Source organism: Eptesicus fuscus, chromosome 5 (assembly GCF_027574615.1).
Source record: "Eptesicus fuscus isolate TK198812 chromosome 5, DD_ASM_mEF_20220401, whole genome shotgun sequence".
NCBI lineage: Eukaryota > Metazoa > Chordata > Mammalia > Chiroptera > Vespertilionidae > Eptesicus > Eptesicus fuscus.
In genome coordinates, this window is record NC_072477.1 from 75,509,297 (window position 1) to 75,526,546 (window position 17,250).

Below are 17,250 nucleotides of genomic sequence, written 5' to 3' on the forward strand. Positions count from 1 at the left end.
ATCTTATTCTCCCTCATACCATCTTTCTGTGCTGTAAATGTTAATTGTTAAGTATCCTGTATCCACCAATGTAAAAGAAATATGTATCTATTCATTTTCCTTCTTATCCAATCTCAGAGACCCCCATACATCTTCCCCTTTGATTCTGATGTGTAAAATAAATGGTAAAACTGCCATTTTCTGGAAAAATCTGTTGAGATTTTGCTTCCAAGCAATTGTCGTCAGTTTGGATTAAATAAACTCATAAAAATTCTTACAGGCTTGGACATTTCTTATGTTGACACTACTAAATGTTTTTCTCCATCTTTTCTCTTTGCTTCTCTTTTAATTTTCATCCTAGCAATGACCTAAATCTGGCTTCCTATAGGTTAAGCCTTCTTTAACACACTTGCCATCTGTTCTCCTTCTGGCTCTGAAGCACAAGATTTTATCCTGTAGTAATTTTTATTATACTAATCTTTGTACAGTTTACAAAGTGCTTTTCAGTTCACAAGTCTTACTGAAAGGTTTGCGACGCAGGAAACAAGACACAGAGTCCAGGCCATGGAAAGGGGGGAGGTTTTAATCTTGCGCTCCCGGGCGAAACTCACCGGTCCGAGAGTGGGCCAGGGGAGTTCGCGCCAAAACGGGGGCTTAGGTACTTCCTTTATACAGCCGTTTAGTGAGGGGAGGGTGGAGAGCATGAGAGATGTGGAATTCCTGCCTCGGGCAGGGGTTTGGGAAGGCTAGCAAGGTTCTGGGAAGAGGCCAGTTATCTGCCAGTTATCTTCGTCACCATCTACCTTGCGGGTGCTTGCATGGCTGTGGTCTTTCCCCCCCTGCCTCCACCTAACACTTACATTTCATAATTAGTACTTATTTTACTATTATGGAAGAAATGGACCTTTTAAGCAAATATCTAAATGTTATAAAAATACTATGTAAACTGGCCCAGATCCTTTCAAATATGAAATTACATTTCATTTAGTAATTACCTTTCACCTGACTGATCATTACACATTTTACTCAAGGACATTTTTATATACAATTTTGAAGACTGTTGGAAGCTGCCCATTGCCTTCACTAGCAGAGAGAGGTGGACAAGGAGTCCGGAAGGCTGGTTAACCTTGAAGGCTCTGGCAAGGGTCAGAGCTAAGCACCCACGGTCTAGTTGAAACAAAGGGAGCTGAAGCAACTTCCACCTTTTAGTCTTATGTAAATCCTTACTGATGGGCTATCATTGGAATTGCCTGCCTAAGGGCTATGGGTGTATCCCAAAACCTGAATAAAAGGGATTAAGGCCTGAGCAAAGCAGAGTCCTTCCTCTTGAGCTGGGCTCCCACCTGGCCCCCAATTCCCAAATTTATATTTTCTTGTCTAGTCTCTTTCATTTGTGTGTGGCCTCCTCCAGAGCCCGAACCCTGAACCTGAATCCTGAACCCTGAACCACGCGGGACGTGGGGGGGACACTCACAGAAGACCTGTCTTAATGTCTGAAAAACATTTCCAATATTGTAATTCTTATCTTTTGTTACCATGTATTCCACAACTCCACCCCTGACTACTGACTTTTTGTCATCTCAATGCACATTCAGTTACCTAAAACCTCAGAACTCACTCTCTTGCTCACTAACTTATGTCCAAAGAACCCTGACTACCATTACCTTCTGGCATAGCAGAGGGCCAAAACATGGTAAATTTTGGAAATGTAAAGAAATGTAGAATTAAGGACAATAAAGTAAACTACATGCTAGTACGCATTTCACTGGACAGATTCAAACATTAAGGAGATACCATTAAAGTCCCTTTCATTCTAATGAGTCCTAAAAAGCAAGAGAAAGCCTTATTAAGCTTCTGTGAGTAAAGGTTTCCAACAACCAAATCAAGTATCAATTTTCAAATTTAAATTTTTTTATAATGCAATAATAGAAAGGTTTTTAAATTTTTTATTGAATTTATTGGGGTGACATTGGTTAATAAATTTATATAGGATTCAAGTGTAAAATTCTATGATACATCATCTGTATATTGTATTGTATGTTCACCACCCAAGGTCAAGTCTCCTTTCTTCACCATTTATCCTGTTTTTGCCCTCTTCTAGTACCCTGTTTCAAATTAAATTTAAACCAAATAGAATTGGGGACAAAAATGTCCAAAAACTGGTCTGGCTGGTGGGGTTCAATTGGTTGGGCTTCCTCCCATGCACCAAAGGGTCACCAGTTCGATTCCAGTTCAGGGCACATTCCCAGGTTTCCTGTTTGATCCCCGGTAGGGGGCATGTGCAGGAAAAAGCTGCTCAATGTATCCTTGTCACATCAATGTTTCTTTCCCTCTCCCTTCCTCTCTCTTTTTTATATTATTAATATTTTTAATACATATTTATTTATTTCAGAGAGGGAGGGAGAGGAAGAGAGAGATAGAAACGTCAGTGGTAGAAATCCAGCCTGAAATCTTGGCATGTGCCCTTGATTGGAATCAAACCTGGGACCTTTCAGGCCGCAGGCTGATGCTCTATCCACTGACCAAACTGGCAAGGGCTTCCAATACTTTTTTAATCACAAAAAATGTTATATCTCCAACTCTTTATTGATGACTGAAATTCCTATAACATGGAACAAAGTCTACATTCCACATTCAGAAGTTGTGGGGGAAGGGAACATTCTCCCCCTTCCCATATTGGTTCTTATGGCTAGTTGAGTAATTAAAATGACAGGAGAAAATCATGTTTTAATATATACACACAGGAAATTCACATAAGCATGAAAATTCTAAAACAGTAAGGCAGAATAAGGTGTGTATGTCATTCTGGATTAAGGAGGAGATAACAGCCTGAAAGTGAAATAAGGCAATTCACAGTGAGTTGAAAAGAGTTAATGTTTAGTAAACAAATGTTTGCTGGGCAATGTTTAGTAAACAAATGTCTAGAGACAATGGGTCAGAGAGAGGCCTTTGATCCAAAGGGGCCTGCTAGGTTCCTCCCTATCTTCCATACTAGTTCGTATTGTACTGTGGTCATCTGTGGTGGCAGTTCTTCTGGGACAGGCCTTCTATCTCAAATGCTTTTTAGATATTTTGGGGGAAGGTCATTGATTCTTCCTGAGTCTTCTGTTTCTTTTCTAAATTAAATGTATAGGGTGACATTGGTTAATAGGAGCATATAGGTTTCAGGTGTAGATTTCTATGATACAAGATCTGTATATTGCACTGCCTGTCCACCACCCAAAGTAAATCTTCCATCACCGTACATTAGGCCCCTTCACTCCCCACCCACCAACTTCCCTCTGCAACCACCACACTGCTGTTTGTGTGCAAAGTTTCAGTTGTATTTCCCAAATATTGTTACCAGAAGAGGGACCTGGCCCTTAGGGGGTCTGCTTAGGACCAGTTGGTAGTGTGTGGGTTCTTGACCTCATGCAGGAAAATGTTCACAGCAGGAGTTCAGGTGAATTTTAGAGCGTGTTTATTAAAGCTGGGGACAGGGAAACAAAGGACCTAGGATAACTGGAAAGGAACTAGGGGAAATGAGTCTAGGCTGGTCTTTGTTGGCTCACTAAGAAGTCAAAGCGGGCTTTGGGGATAGGTTCAGGCGGTTCGCCTGGGACAAGCTCAGCTGCTCATTGCTGCCCTGGTTGCAAGCCTTGTGGGGTCCCTTAGAGTTTAGGAGATGCACGCCTTTGGGGAAATGAGATGGGTTGGAAGAGGGGAGAGGAGTGGGTGTGAGTCTGGGAGGGAGATTGGCTTGGTACCTTGGTTTTGAGGAGTTTTAAAGACTGGATGTTTAGGGGAGGTCTTAGTGGAGGATTTCAATAGAATATTCATCAGTTTTATGCTGATATACCAAAATGAGATTTATTCTCTTAACTTTATTTGTCCTCTGATATGGTTGGCAAATGACACTAATTGAATTTCTGCTGTTTCTCTGAGTAGGTGATTTAAACTATTACCCTCTGGTTGGGGAGGAGAAGTGCAAATCATTCACTCTTAAGTGTTGTTGGTTTAAGGAAGATAAAATTTAATAGAAGACTGCAAACCACTATTTAACTGTCTATCTCAGTTTTCTATTATGCTTGTACTAGCTGTCCTGTCTTATGAGAGAAATCATATGGTTCTTAACTTTTTCCGACTGGCTTATTTCACCTAGTATAGTATTCTCAAGGTCTATCCATGTTGTCTCAAAAGGCATTATTTCATCTTTTCATATGGCTGAGTAGTATTCCTTCCAATGTGATCTTTATTTGTGCTGTCAGTCTTTATTTTCTACTGTTCTTTTTTCATAGTTACTATATATTTTCTCATGCTGTTGAGCATCTTTACCACCATTATTCTGAAGTCTGTTTCAGATAAATTTCTTATCACTGTTTCATTTATCTCTTCTTCTGAAGAATTCTCCTGTTCTTTCATTTGGGGGTTGTTTCTTTGTTTCCTCATTTTGGCTGCCTGTTTGGGTTTGTGACTATGTATTAGGTAGATCTGCTACATCTCTCAATCTGTGCTACAGGACAGTGCCAAACGCTGTTTCTTGTAAATATTTCTCTCTTTTCTGCGTCCAGCATGGCTAGAGAGCAGTCCAGTTCCTGAGTAGGGGCGGCTGGGGATTGAGAAAATGGAAGAAAAAGATAGACACAGAGATAGAAGTAAAAAGCTGGGACCGGGTGGGACTGCTGCCCTCTTCTGATGGAGAGACAGTGACCTAGAGCCGATGCAGCGTGTTTATTTTATACCCCCAAATACCAGAAAGTTTTATTAAAAGTCAAGACAAAGGAGATTATTTGATTCTTGAGTGGGCCTGAGTCCTATTCATTCCTGATGCTTGGCTGGATTTACATAATAAAACCCACTCCCTGGCACCTGGGCAGAAATGAAGGTCAAGCTGACAACACTTTTGCCTTTTGGCAGAATGTGTTTCCAGTGTGTAGCTTTGCCTACCGCCCTGGATTCAGCTGACAATTTAAAGAAATGCCCATGTGCCTTCCCAGGCACTCTCTACAGTTTCTGACTAATTAGATCAGGCAAAGACTCAAAGCCTCCACAACTGTCTCTGGTTGCAGACTGAAAGGATTCCTCTTGATCTGCCTGCAGGCAATCATCCACAGGTGTGGCAAGAGGTTTTTTTTTCCAACAGGATGAGGTAATTTTTTCTGCTTGGAGGCTAATTGTTATTCTCAGTCTCTTAAGAGGCAATGTGTTTTCCAATAGGGTCAGTTAACTGTCTTCCTCCCAGGCAATGCCATCTATATAGAAATTATCTGCATGAGAAAGATTACCTCTGCAGCATGAGGGAATGGCTCAGGACAGGAAACCGGGGTGTCTGCCTTCTGAGCTCTAACCCCAGAGCCCTCGATCCTGGCTTCTGCTCACCCAGCTCCAGTCCACTCTGCTGTTCCTCTGTCAGAACACAAGATGAGTGGCTCCACAGGGAATTTTATGCATTGGCCCTTTATAAGAGGGGCCTGAATTTCCAGTTGTCTCTTCCTGGTATGTCAGGAGCCAAGAGTTGGTCAAAGGATTAACTCTGACCTTACTTCAATAAGTTACTGAAACAGAAACTCACGGAAACTATGCCCACTTCCTCTTGCCTGAGGACAAAGCATTCCTTCTGTAGCCGCCCTTCAACCACCACACCCTTTATCTATAGTCAGCACCCTTTACGACTTTAGCCGATTATCTAAGTCCACATGACCCGTTCAGCCCCCACCCCTCCGAGGCATCTCCCCTTCTAGAAACCACATATAAGGAATACTGTAAGAATAAAATTTCAAGGCTTGATCAGAAACCCTTTTGTCTTGCCTCCATTCTTCTGCGTCCCTTGTCTGTCTCTCATTCTCTTAGGTGCGCCACCTCGGTACCCTCGTTAGAAGACCCCGCTGGCCGGGGCACTGGTAGAGAGCTACCCTGCACCTTTTCACAGCCAGATATTATGTGGGTACCCTTCTCAGTTCTGGTGCTCTCTGCTGGGGGGCCCAGCTTGGGAATTAAACCCCAGAGTTCTCAGTGGCAATCCCCCACAGCTGAGATATCTCTCTGGAACTTCAGCTGTTGTCTGTGGGAGCCTGGCCAGCCCTTTCACACCTCTGCCCCTCCTACCAGCCTCTATGCAGTCTCCACTTTTGGTCCTCGGTTGTCATTCTCTCTAGCAAGTCTTCCATTGATTATTCAGTAAGTTTTTCTGTATTTTAGTTGTAATTCCAGTTTAGACCTAGGAGAATGTCCATAAAACATCCACTTACTCTGCTGCTATTTTTTAATCTAGTCCTCTCTTTGTCTTTAACCTTTGGCATTTTAATTGAGATGTGTCTTAGTGTGGGCATCTTTGGGTTCCTCTGGTTTGGATTCACTGTGCTTCCTGGACTTGTAAGTATATTTCTTTCACCAGGTAAGGGAAGTTTTCTGTCATTATTTCTTCAAATAGGTTTTCAATATCTTGCTCTCTCTCTTCTCCTTCTGGCACCTCCATAATGCAAATTTTGGTACACTTGAAGTTGTCCCAGAGGCTCCTTATATTGTCTTCATATTTTTGCATTCTTTTTTCTTTTTGCTCTTCTGATTGGGTGTTTTTTTCTTCCTGATATTCCAAATCACTGATTTAATTTTCAGCATCCTCTACTCTACTGTTGAATCCCTATAAATTATTCTTTATTTCAGTTACTGTATGCTTAATTTCTTTTTTTTTTTTTTTTTTAAATTTTTTTAAATCTTTATTGTTGAAAATATTACATATGTCCCCCTTTTCCCCCCATTGACCTCTCCTAGCCCACCCCCACCCCAGGGCTTCACCACCCTATTGTCCATGGGTTATGCATCTATGCATACAAGTTCTTTTTTTTTTTTTTTTTTTTAAATTTCTTTATTGATTAAGGTGTCACATATTTGTCCTCATCCCCCCATTCCCATCCCACCCCTCTCCCCACGCATGCCCCAATCCCCTGTTGAACTTAACCGTTGGATAGGCTTATATGCATGCATACAGGTCCTTTGGTTGAACTCTCCCCCTCCCCCCACCCTCCCCCTACCCTCCCCTATCCTCCCTCTGAGGCCCGATAGTCCGATCGATGCCTCCTTGCTTCTGGTTCTGTTCTTGTTCCTCAGTCTATGTTGTTCATCATTTCCTCTAGATGAACGAGATCATATGTCACTAGATATATACTAATAAGAACTGAATGTGAGACGAGCAATAATATTTATGCTGACAGGCAAATGAATCAATCTGTAGCGAGCTTCCCCCTGGACCAACAGTTCTTTTGAGACCCAATTTCAATGTCCAGTAGTTCCTTATGTGTACATGTCAGCACTGACCCCTCAGCTCTGGATGGTGGACAAATGGTGGTAACGGAGGTCCGACTCCCTCTGGTTTGGTCTCGGCCGAACCCAGGGGCACGGCGTCACCTAGACTAAGGGGCACGTGGCCTCACCCATACCCAAGGGGCGCGTGGTCTCACCCGGGCCTGGGACCCAGCCTCACCCGGATGGATCCAGGGGCACACGGCCTCACCCGTACCCAGGGACGCTTGGCCTCTCCCAGACCCAGGGACGCTTGGCCTCTCCCAGACCCAGGGCCACTTGGGCTCACCCGGGCCTAGGTGCACGAGGCCTCATCCGGATCCAGGGACGCATGGTCTCACCCGGGCCCAGGGACGCTTGGCCTCTCCCAGACCCAGGGGCACGTGGCCTCACCCGGGCCTAGTTTCACGAGGCCTCACCCGGATCCAGGGACACATAGTCTCACCCAGACCCAGGAACGTTTGGCCACTCCCAGACCCAGGGCCACTTGGGCTCACCCGGGCCTAGGTGCACGAGGCCTCACCCAGATCCAGGGACACATGGTCTCACCCGGACCCAGGGACGCTTAGCCTCTCCCAGACCCAGGGGCACGTGGCCTCACCCGGGCCTAGGTGCACGAGGCCTCATCCGGATCCAGGGACACATGGTCTCACCTGGACCCAAGGACGCTTGGCCTCTCCCAGACCCAGGGCCACTTGGGCTCACCCGGGCCTAGGTGCACGAGGCCTCACCCGGATCCAGGGACACATGGTCTCACCCGGACCCAGGGATACTTGGCCTCTCCCCGACCCAGGGCCACTTGGGCTCACCCGGGCCTAGGTGCACGAGGCCTCACCCGGATCCAGGGACACATGGTCTCACCCAGACCCAGGAACGTTTGGCCACTCCCAGACCCAGGGCCACTTGGGCTCACCTGGGCCTAGGTGCACGAGGCCTCACCCGGATCCAGGGACACATGGTCTCACCCGGACCCAGGGACGCTTGGCCTCTCCCAGACCCAGGGCCACTTGGGCTCACCCGGGCCTAGGTGCACGAGGCCTCACCCGGATCCAGGGACACATGGTCTCACCCGGACCCAGGGACGCTTGGCCTCTCCCAGACCCAGGGCCACTTGGGCTCACCCGGGCCTAGGTGCACGAGGCTCCAGGGACGCATGGTCTCACCCGGACCCAGGGACGCTTGGCCTCTCCCAGACCCAGGGCCACTTGGGCTCACCCGGGCCTAGGTGCACGAGGCCTCACCCGGATCCTGGGACACATGGTCTCACCCGGACCCAGGGATGCTTGGCCTCTCCCAGACCCAGGGCCACTTGGGCTCACCCGGGCCTAGGTGCACGAGGCCTCACCCGGATCCAGGGACACATGGTCTCACCCGGACCCAGGGACGCTTGGCCTCTCCCCGACCCAGGGCCACTTGGGCTCACCCGGGCCTAGGTGCACGAGGCCTCACCCGGATCCAGGGACACATGGTCTCACCCGGACCCAGGGACGCTTGGCCTCTCCCATACCCAGGGCCACTTGGGCTCACCCGGGCCTAGGTGCACGAGGCCTCATCCGGATCCAGGGACGCATGGTCTCACCCGGACCCAGGGATGCTTGGCCTCTCCCAGACCCAGGGCCACTTGGGCTCACCCGGGCCTAGGTGCATGAGGCCTCACCCGGATCCTGGGACACATGGTCTCACCCGGACCCAGGGACGCTTGGCCTCTCCCAGACCCAGGGCCACTTGGGCTCACCCGGGCCTAGGTGCACGAGGCCTCATCCGGATCCAGGGACGCATGGTCTCACCCGGACCCAGGGACGCTTGGCCTCTCCCAGACCCAGGGCCACTTGGGCTCACCCGGGCCTAGGTGCACGAGGCCTCACCCGGATCCAGGGACACATGGTCTCACCCGGACCCAGGGATGCATGGCCTCTCCCAGACCCAGGGCCACTTGGGCTCACCCGGGCCTAGGTGCACGAGGCCTCACCCGGATCCAGGGACACATGGTCTCACCCGGACCCAGGGACGCTTGGCCTCTCCCAGACCCAGGGCCACTTGGGCTCACCCGGGCCTAGGTGCACGAGGCCTCATCCGGATCCAGGGACGCATGGTCTCACCCGGACCCAGGGACGCTTGGCCTCTCCCAGACCCAGGGCCACTTGGGCTCACCCGGGCCTAGGTGCACGAGGCCTCACCCGGATCCAGGGACGCATGGTCTCACCCGGACCCAGGGACGCTTGGCCTCTCCCAGACCCAGGGCCACTTGGGCTCACCTGGGCCTAGGTGCACGAGGCCTCACCCGGATCCTGGGACACATGGTTTCACCCGGAACCAGGGATGCTTGGCCTCTCCCAGACCCAGGGCCACTTGGGCTCACCCGGGCCTAGGTGCACGAGGCCTCATCCGGATCCAGGGACGCATGGTCTCGCCTGGACCCAGGGGTGTGTGGGCTCTCCCAGACCCAGGGGCGCTTGGCCTCGCCCGGGCACGGGATCCAGCATCATCCGGGTCCAGGGGCACTTGGCCTCACCCGGACCCGGAATCCGGCCTCACCTGGACCCAGGGGCATGTGGCCTCACCTAGACCCAGGGACTTGAGACCTCACTTATACCCAGAGGCTTGTGACCACACCCGAGCCCAGAGGCGCGCAACCCCGTCCGCACCCGGGTCTCAGCGGGGCCCCGTCTTCCCGATCCCAATTCCTGCCGGTCAATCCCCCCTCAGCAATTCCCCTGGCCATCCTTCCAGAGCTCCAGTATGGCTGCTGCAGCACTCGTCGGGCGGCGGCTCGGCGAAGCTCCGGTGCACCCGGTGCATGGCGGTGGGCCAGTCTGGCGTCGCTGCGTCGGCCCTTGGGTCTGCATCGGTGGCCGGTCGCCGAGCATGCGCACCTGGCCGCTTCTGGGGCGTTGAGATTCTTGACGGACTCGGAGGTCAGCAAGCACGGAGTCTCCCACCCCATGTCTCATAGGGGCTCGTCTGTCCGTGCTTGGCTGCCAGTGGAGCCGTCCCCTCAGCCGGAGACCGCCGGGGGAACTGCGCCGAGCACGTTCCAGGCCGCTGTTGTATCGCCTGAGCCATAGTTCTTTTGTGTCGCCTGAGCCGTAGTTCTTAAAGTGTGGTCTTTGGGTCACCGGCATCAGCATCATCCCACATACCCCTCTTTTATTCTAGTTGTAGAGCATCTACTCAGCCAGCCCTATGGTGGTCTTGGATGGTGTCTGCTCTGCTCTCTTGTCGTAGTCTCAAAGTTGTTGTGGTAGGAAACAATCAGGCTTCCGCCCTATGCCTCCACCTTGGTCCTCCTTTGTATAGTTAAGTCTTGATTGTTGTTGGTGTCACTGGGGGGGCTCTCTTTGTCTATAAAGGAAGAGTTGCTGTGCAGGAGACACGTTTATGGGCCGGGTCTTGGTGCAGCAAAGCTTTGGCGCTCACTGAATATTCCCGTTGAATGTGTCCCTTATGCACGTGGTTGAAATCTGGTGTCATCTCCCACAGACCACTAGATGCCCTCGTTTCTGGGTCTCCAATGGGGTGTAGATCAGCTACTGCCTTAGGCACTCAGCAAGGATTACAGCAAAAACTGTAGTTTCTTCCTCCTGTCTGAGTGGCCCTGGAGCAGTCCGACTAGAACAGCAGATCATCTGGTCCGCTGCCAGAGGGCAGGCCACCCACATGCATAAGCCATTGCTTGGGGCGCAGGTGTGCCTGCAAGACTTGCGGGGCGGGTCTTCAAAACGTGCGGGGCGGGTCCCAGGGCGGGGCGGGGTCTCAGGGCGCCAACAGGCCATGGTGCGGCAAGCCGCGATGGCTGTGAGTCTGGTCCTTCTGCCTTCCACGTATCTAAGTCCCCTCGTTCCGCACTCCAGCGCAGCAAACACTGATTGCTGGGCGCACCTCCGCAAAAGTCCCGCCTCTCCCCGCAGGCATCTGGGTCTCCCGGGGTTCGCCAGAAGATGGGTTTCAGGGTGATGGAGAGCTAATCTCCCTTAGGTTTGGAACAAAAGCCCCTTTCCCCCGCCACCAGCCAGACCCACGCACCTCCACACCTCATCCCCTCCGATTTCGCTGGGTGCGAGGCAACAGAACAGCCTTTAACCTCCGCCGCCATCTTTTTCAAACTTCTCAATTTGTGCTTCTTAATCCCTTCATTTCAGTCAACTCTACTGAAGTCTAGCGCCGCCGGGAGGTGCACGGAAAGGGCGCCCGGGCCTCCGTCCGGTGCGCGGTGCGCGCGTCCCGCGGAACCACGCGCGCGAGGGCCGCGCGGCTGGGACGGGCGCTGGGCGGCCGCCGAGCTCCAGGCACCGCCATCGCCGCGTTCCGGACGTCGCCGCCGCGGCGTCCCCCCAATTTATACTTCTTAATCCCTTGAATTCAGTCAACTCTACTGAAGTCTAGCGCCGCCGGAGGTGCACGGAGAGGGCGCCCGGGCCTCCGTCCGGTGTGCCGCGGCACCAGGCGCGCGGGGGCTGCGCGGCGGGGACGGGTGCTGGGAGGCTGCCGGGCTCCGGGCGCCGCCGCTGCGGCGGCGTCCCCAGCGTCCCGGGCCGGGCGGCCTGCTGGGGCGGCGGAGTTGCGAAAGTGAGTGAGTTTCCCAGGTTTTCGCCCGGAATGGGGTTCAGTGCAATCGGAGCCGGCGCTCAGCGCACTCCGGAGCCTTTATCTCCTTCCTGCCAGTGAACTCCGGCCAGGTCATCAGCCGCCCCCTCCTCTCCGGTTCCATCCTCCCCGCAGGCGCGTGTGCTCGTGTCTCCGCCCGTTTCTCCATACCTTAGGCTTTTACGGCTTCCCCGACTGTCCCCCGTGGCCTTCTCCTTCCCCCCAGCTGTGGGCATTTCAGTCCACCAACTTTCCTGTGGTTCTGGACGATGTCCGTTCTGACCTCTAGTTGTATTTTTGAAATTGTTGTGCCCGGCTGCAGGTTAGGTGTTTAACCTATGCCGCCATCTTGGTTTCACTGTATGCTTAATTTCTGACTGGTCCTTTTTCATGTCTTTAATGTTCTCACTAAGATTCTTGAAATTCTCACAAAGCCCCTTGAAGTTTTTCTTAAGATCCTTGAGCCTACTTATAATCATTGTTTTGAACTCTGTATCTAGTAGTATGTTTGCTTCCATGTCATTTAGTTCTTTTTCTGGAGATTTCTTTCATTTGTGACATGTTTCTTTTTCTCTGCATTTTGGCTTCTTCCTTTTGTTTCAATGTATTAGGTAGAGCTTCTATGTCTCCTGGAATTGGTAGAATGGCCTTGTGTAGTAGGTGTCCTATAGGGTCCAGTGGCTCTGCCTCCCCAGTAACCTGAGCTGGACACTCTAGGTGTGCTCCTGTGTGGGCTTTGTGCACTGTTTTGTTGTAGTTGAGCCTTGATTGCTATTGCTGTCACTGGGAGGAATTGACCTTCAGGTCAATTGGCCATGAGGACCAGCTGTGACTATCACAGAAGAGATACTGTAGGGGAGACTTCCCTATGGTGCAAGACTTGCTTGGTGCTCACTGAGTCTGCCCCTTGAATGTGTTGCTCATGGATATGTAGAGTTGTAAGCTGGGTGGTCTAAAGCTGTCTACTTGGTGCACTGGCTCTGGGCTTTCCAGGAGGTGCAAAGTCAGCCACTTCCTGGGGCCACCCAGCATGAGCTAAAAAGCAATCTACAGATGGCTGCTACTTGCATTGGGCTTGAAAGTGCCCAGGAGAAGCCAAGTTGTGAAGAAAGGTAGGCTGCTGTTAATGCCGGGCCTTGGGCCTCTTATTGAGGGGTATGGGACACACTGAAACAAGCCTCTGCTTGTTTAAGAGATTTTAGGAAAGTCTGAAGCCTGATCTAGAATAGGCCATTCATATGAAAAGGCCTCTGCAAACAGCTTGGATGGGGCTGCAAATTGAATAGGGCAGTGTCTCAGAGAATTACCAGGGCAGAGCGAACAGTGTGAGCCAGGTTGTTGGAGATTCAGATTGGCACCTGACAGTAAGCTCTGTGATGGAGAAGGTCTCAGCATAGGAACAATGAATGCTGTGAGCACCCCTGTCTTGGAGAAAGCCGCCCTCAAGTTCTTGTCCCTATGCCAGACAATCCAGTTCCACCCCATATGTCCCTGGATCCCCTCAAACCACTGCCCCAGTGCTGGAGTTCAGAGGGAGCAAATATGTGTAAGTACATGCACTATCCCTTGAAAAGGAACTGCCTGGGTCTCCAGAAGCCTCTGTGTCACTCAGCCATAACCCCTGCTGGTTTTTACAACCCAAAGTTATGGAGACTTCTCTTCCTGGTACTGAAACCATGGGCTGAGGCATCTGGTGTAGGGTTGGGACCCCTTGCTCCTCATGGGAGACCTTTGCAGTGGAGATATCCCTCCCAATTAAGGAAATGCCACACAAGTGTGCCACACTAACCCATTCTGCACCTCCACCCCACCTACCAGCCTCAATATGCTATCTTCTTTAATTCTCTAATTGTAGGACTTCGATTCAGCCAGATTTCAGGAAGTTCTGAATGATGGTTGTTCTGTATTTTAGTTGTAATTTTGATGTTGTACCACATCTTCTTTATCCATTGTTTCTTAAAAATAAAATAATTCTGCCCTGGCCCATGTGGCTCAGTTGGTTGAGCATGGTCCTGTGTACCAAAAGATTGCTGGTTTGATTCCCAGTCAGGGCACATACCCAGGTTTGGGCTTGATCTCCAGTCATGGTGCATTTGGGAGGCAGCCAATCAATCTTTTTCTTTCACATTGTTGTCTCTCTCTCTCTCCCTCTCTCTTGCTCTCTCTCTCTAAAATAAATAAAAACATTTTTAAAAGCTATTAAAGTAAAATAAAATAATTCTCATGCCAGAGAGACACATTTTGGTGTGGCAAATTTTGCTTCCTTCTAAAGTACATTAAGTCAGGGCACACACCTGGGTTTTGGGCTCCATCCCTAGTAGGTGGTGTGCAGGAGGTAGTTGATTGATGTTTCCCTGTCATCAATGTCTCTCTCTCTTCCTCTCCCTTCCAATCTCTCTTGAAAAAAAATCAATAAAAACATATAAATAAATAAAAAATAAACAAAATCAGTAATTCAGACAAGAGAGAGCAAGATTGCCACACAAACTTGGCATACTTTGAAATTTTGGCCAGCACTAGCTCTGCTTCACATTATCTCTGCGTCGATCATCCAAAAAAGGAAAGAAGATCCAAAATTAACTGTGAAATAGGGAACTCATACAACTTAACAAAAGGAAGATAAACAACCCAATCAAGAAATGGGCAAAAGACCTAAATAGATGCTTTTTGAAAGAGGACATACAGAAGGCCAAGAGGCATGTGAAAACATGCTCAAAGTCTCTAATCATCCGAGAGATGCAAATCAAAATGACAATAAGGTACCATCTCACACCTGTCAGAATGGCTATCATCAACAAATCAACAAATGACAAGTGCTGGTGAGGATGTGGAGAAAAAGGAACTCTCATGCACTGCTGGTGGGAATGCAGACTGGTGCAGCCACTGTGGAGAACAGTATGGAGTTTCCTCAAAAAGTTAAAAATGGAACTCCCATTTGACCCAGTAATCCCACTTCTAGGAATATACCCCAAGAAACTAGAAACACCAATCAGAAAGGATATATACACCCCTATGTTCATAGCAGCACAATTTACAATAGCTAAGATTTGGAAACAGCCTAAGAGCCCATAAGCAGATGAGTGTATTAAAAAACGGTGGTACATCTACACACTGAAAGGTCCCAGGTTTGATTCCTGTTAAGGGCATGTACATTGGCTGCGGGCACATCCCTTGTAGGGGGTGTGCAGGAGGCAATGATTCTCTCTCATCGATGTTTCTAGCTCTCTGTCCCTCTCCCTTCCTCTCTGTAAAAAGTCAATAAAATATATTAAAAAAAAAACATGGTACATCTACACAATGGTATACTATGCTGCTGTAAAAAGGAACTCCTACCATTTGCAATAGCTTGGATGGAACTGGAGAGCATTATGCTAAGTGAAATAAGTCAGTTGGAGAAAGATAAATATCACATGATCTCACTCATTTGTGGAATATAATGAACAACATAAACTGGTGAACAAAAACAGATTCAGAGACGGAGAAGCATCGATCAGACCGTCAAACATTAGAGGGAAGGCAGGGAAGGGTTGGGTAAGGGGGAGAGATCAACCAAAGGACTTGTATGCATGCATATAAGCCTAACCAATGGACACAGACACTAGGGGGCTGGTGAGGGAATGAGCAGGGAGGTGGCGGGGGGGTGGGGGGGGTGGGGGTGTGGGGGAGGGGGCGGGATTGGGGAGATAAGGACACATATGTAATACCTTAATCAATAAAGAAAAAAAAGCAGAAGGAATCAGGGAAGATTGGGGAAGAATAAAACAAGAATATACAAAACTTTAGAGAAGAAGAAATCAAATTATAACAACTTTTGTACTAAAAAAAAAAAAGTGAAATAGCTTGGGCAAGTAGCAATCTTGGGTGTGGAAAAGGCCAATTTTTTTATGTGCTTTAATTCCAAGAAAGGAGTCCCAAACAAAGGTTCTCTGCTCCAATCCTGATGCATTCCAAGCCAGACTGCTAATTTTTATAACTCTGGCACTTAGACTTGGAAAAATATTATGTTGAGTTTTCCTCTTTTCACTAGGAAATTTATGTTCTGGATGATTTCTATACTTTCTAATAATCTCCAATTTATTTTATTTTATTATTTGATAGGATATAGGGAAATCACACAGGGCCCATTAAATATTTTCTTACCCTCCTGGGAATCTCTGCATTTCATGTCAGTAACCAGGACGGGAGCTTTCCCAATGCACACAATGAGTGCATAAAAGAGAGAATTTCATGTAACAAATGAGACCATATTCCACTTAGTGTATAATATGAATGCAATGACTAGCCATGCAGGATTTTAAAGAACTTCTTATTTTCAAATATCAGTTCCTGTTGTTGCATAATTGCATCCCAATGTTTGGTTTGGAAACTTTGGTCACAGTTCAATGGAAGATGTACCATACATTCTTTTCCTTGAAAGGGTTCTGGCACCTTGTTCCCGCCAGTGGAGCATGGTTTGTTCTCTTCAAAGAGGTCTCAGGGCTCCAGAAAATCTCCCCCTGTTGTTACCCTTCAGGGAGAGATTTAAAGGTCATTCATACAGAACAAATACACCAACAAATTTCTATTAATCTCAAATGAAACAGATGTTTTCAGCTTTAGTTTTAGTTGAGAAATTGGTGTATTAAGAATTCTTTTAGGTGCTCAGTGGATAGAGCGTCGGTCTGCGGACTGAAAGGTCCCAGGTTCGATTCAAGGGCATGTACATTGGTTGCGGGCACATCCCCGAGGGGGGTGTGCAGGAGGCAGCTGGTCGATGTATCTCTCTCATTGATGTTCCTATCTCTATCCCTCTCCCTTTCTCTCTGTGAAAAATCAATAAAATATATTTAAAAAAAAAAAAAAAAAAAAAAAAAAGAATTCTTTTAGGTGCTCTTTCTCCAACTGCAATATGCATAGAGAAAAAGCATAGCCTTCAAGCTCTGCTCTACAAGGAGTTAACATCTTAAGAGCTAAACAGAACTGTATTAACTCCTCTCTCAATAAGCCAGGCAGACAAGAGGATTCTAGAGGACACCACAAAAGTCCGAGAAAAGAATTAGAGCAGACTCTCTGGAGGAAGCAAAACTGTAAGTTTATATCTAATACATATTTATGGTCTCCTATTTCTTTCCAGGGGGTGTTTTTGAGAACAGTGAAATAACTTTATTCATTTTTTATTGTACCACCAGTCTCCCAGGCATTAGGCACAACATCACTAGGTCACCTTTAATCCTGTCACCCTCTTTATTCCATCCTACATCCAACTAATTGTCAAGTCTTTTGATTCTCCTTCCTTGGGGTCTTTGTGATTCATCCCACTCTGCCATCCCCCCGCTTAACCTAACTACCCCTGCTATTTCAAAGCTTCCTCCCAGAACCATGGCAATATCTGTCCTCTTAACACTCCTCCTCTCTGCCAGTCTTTTTAAC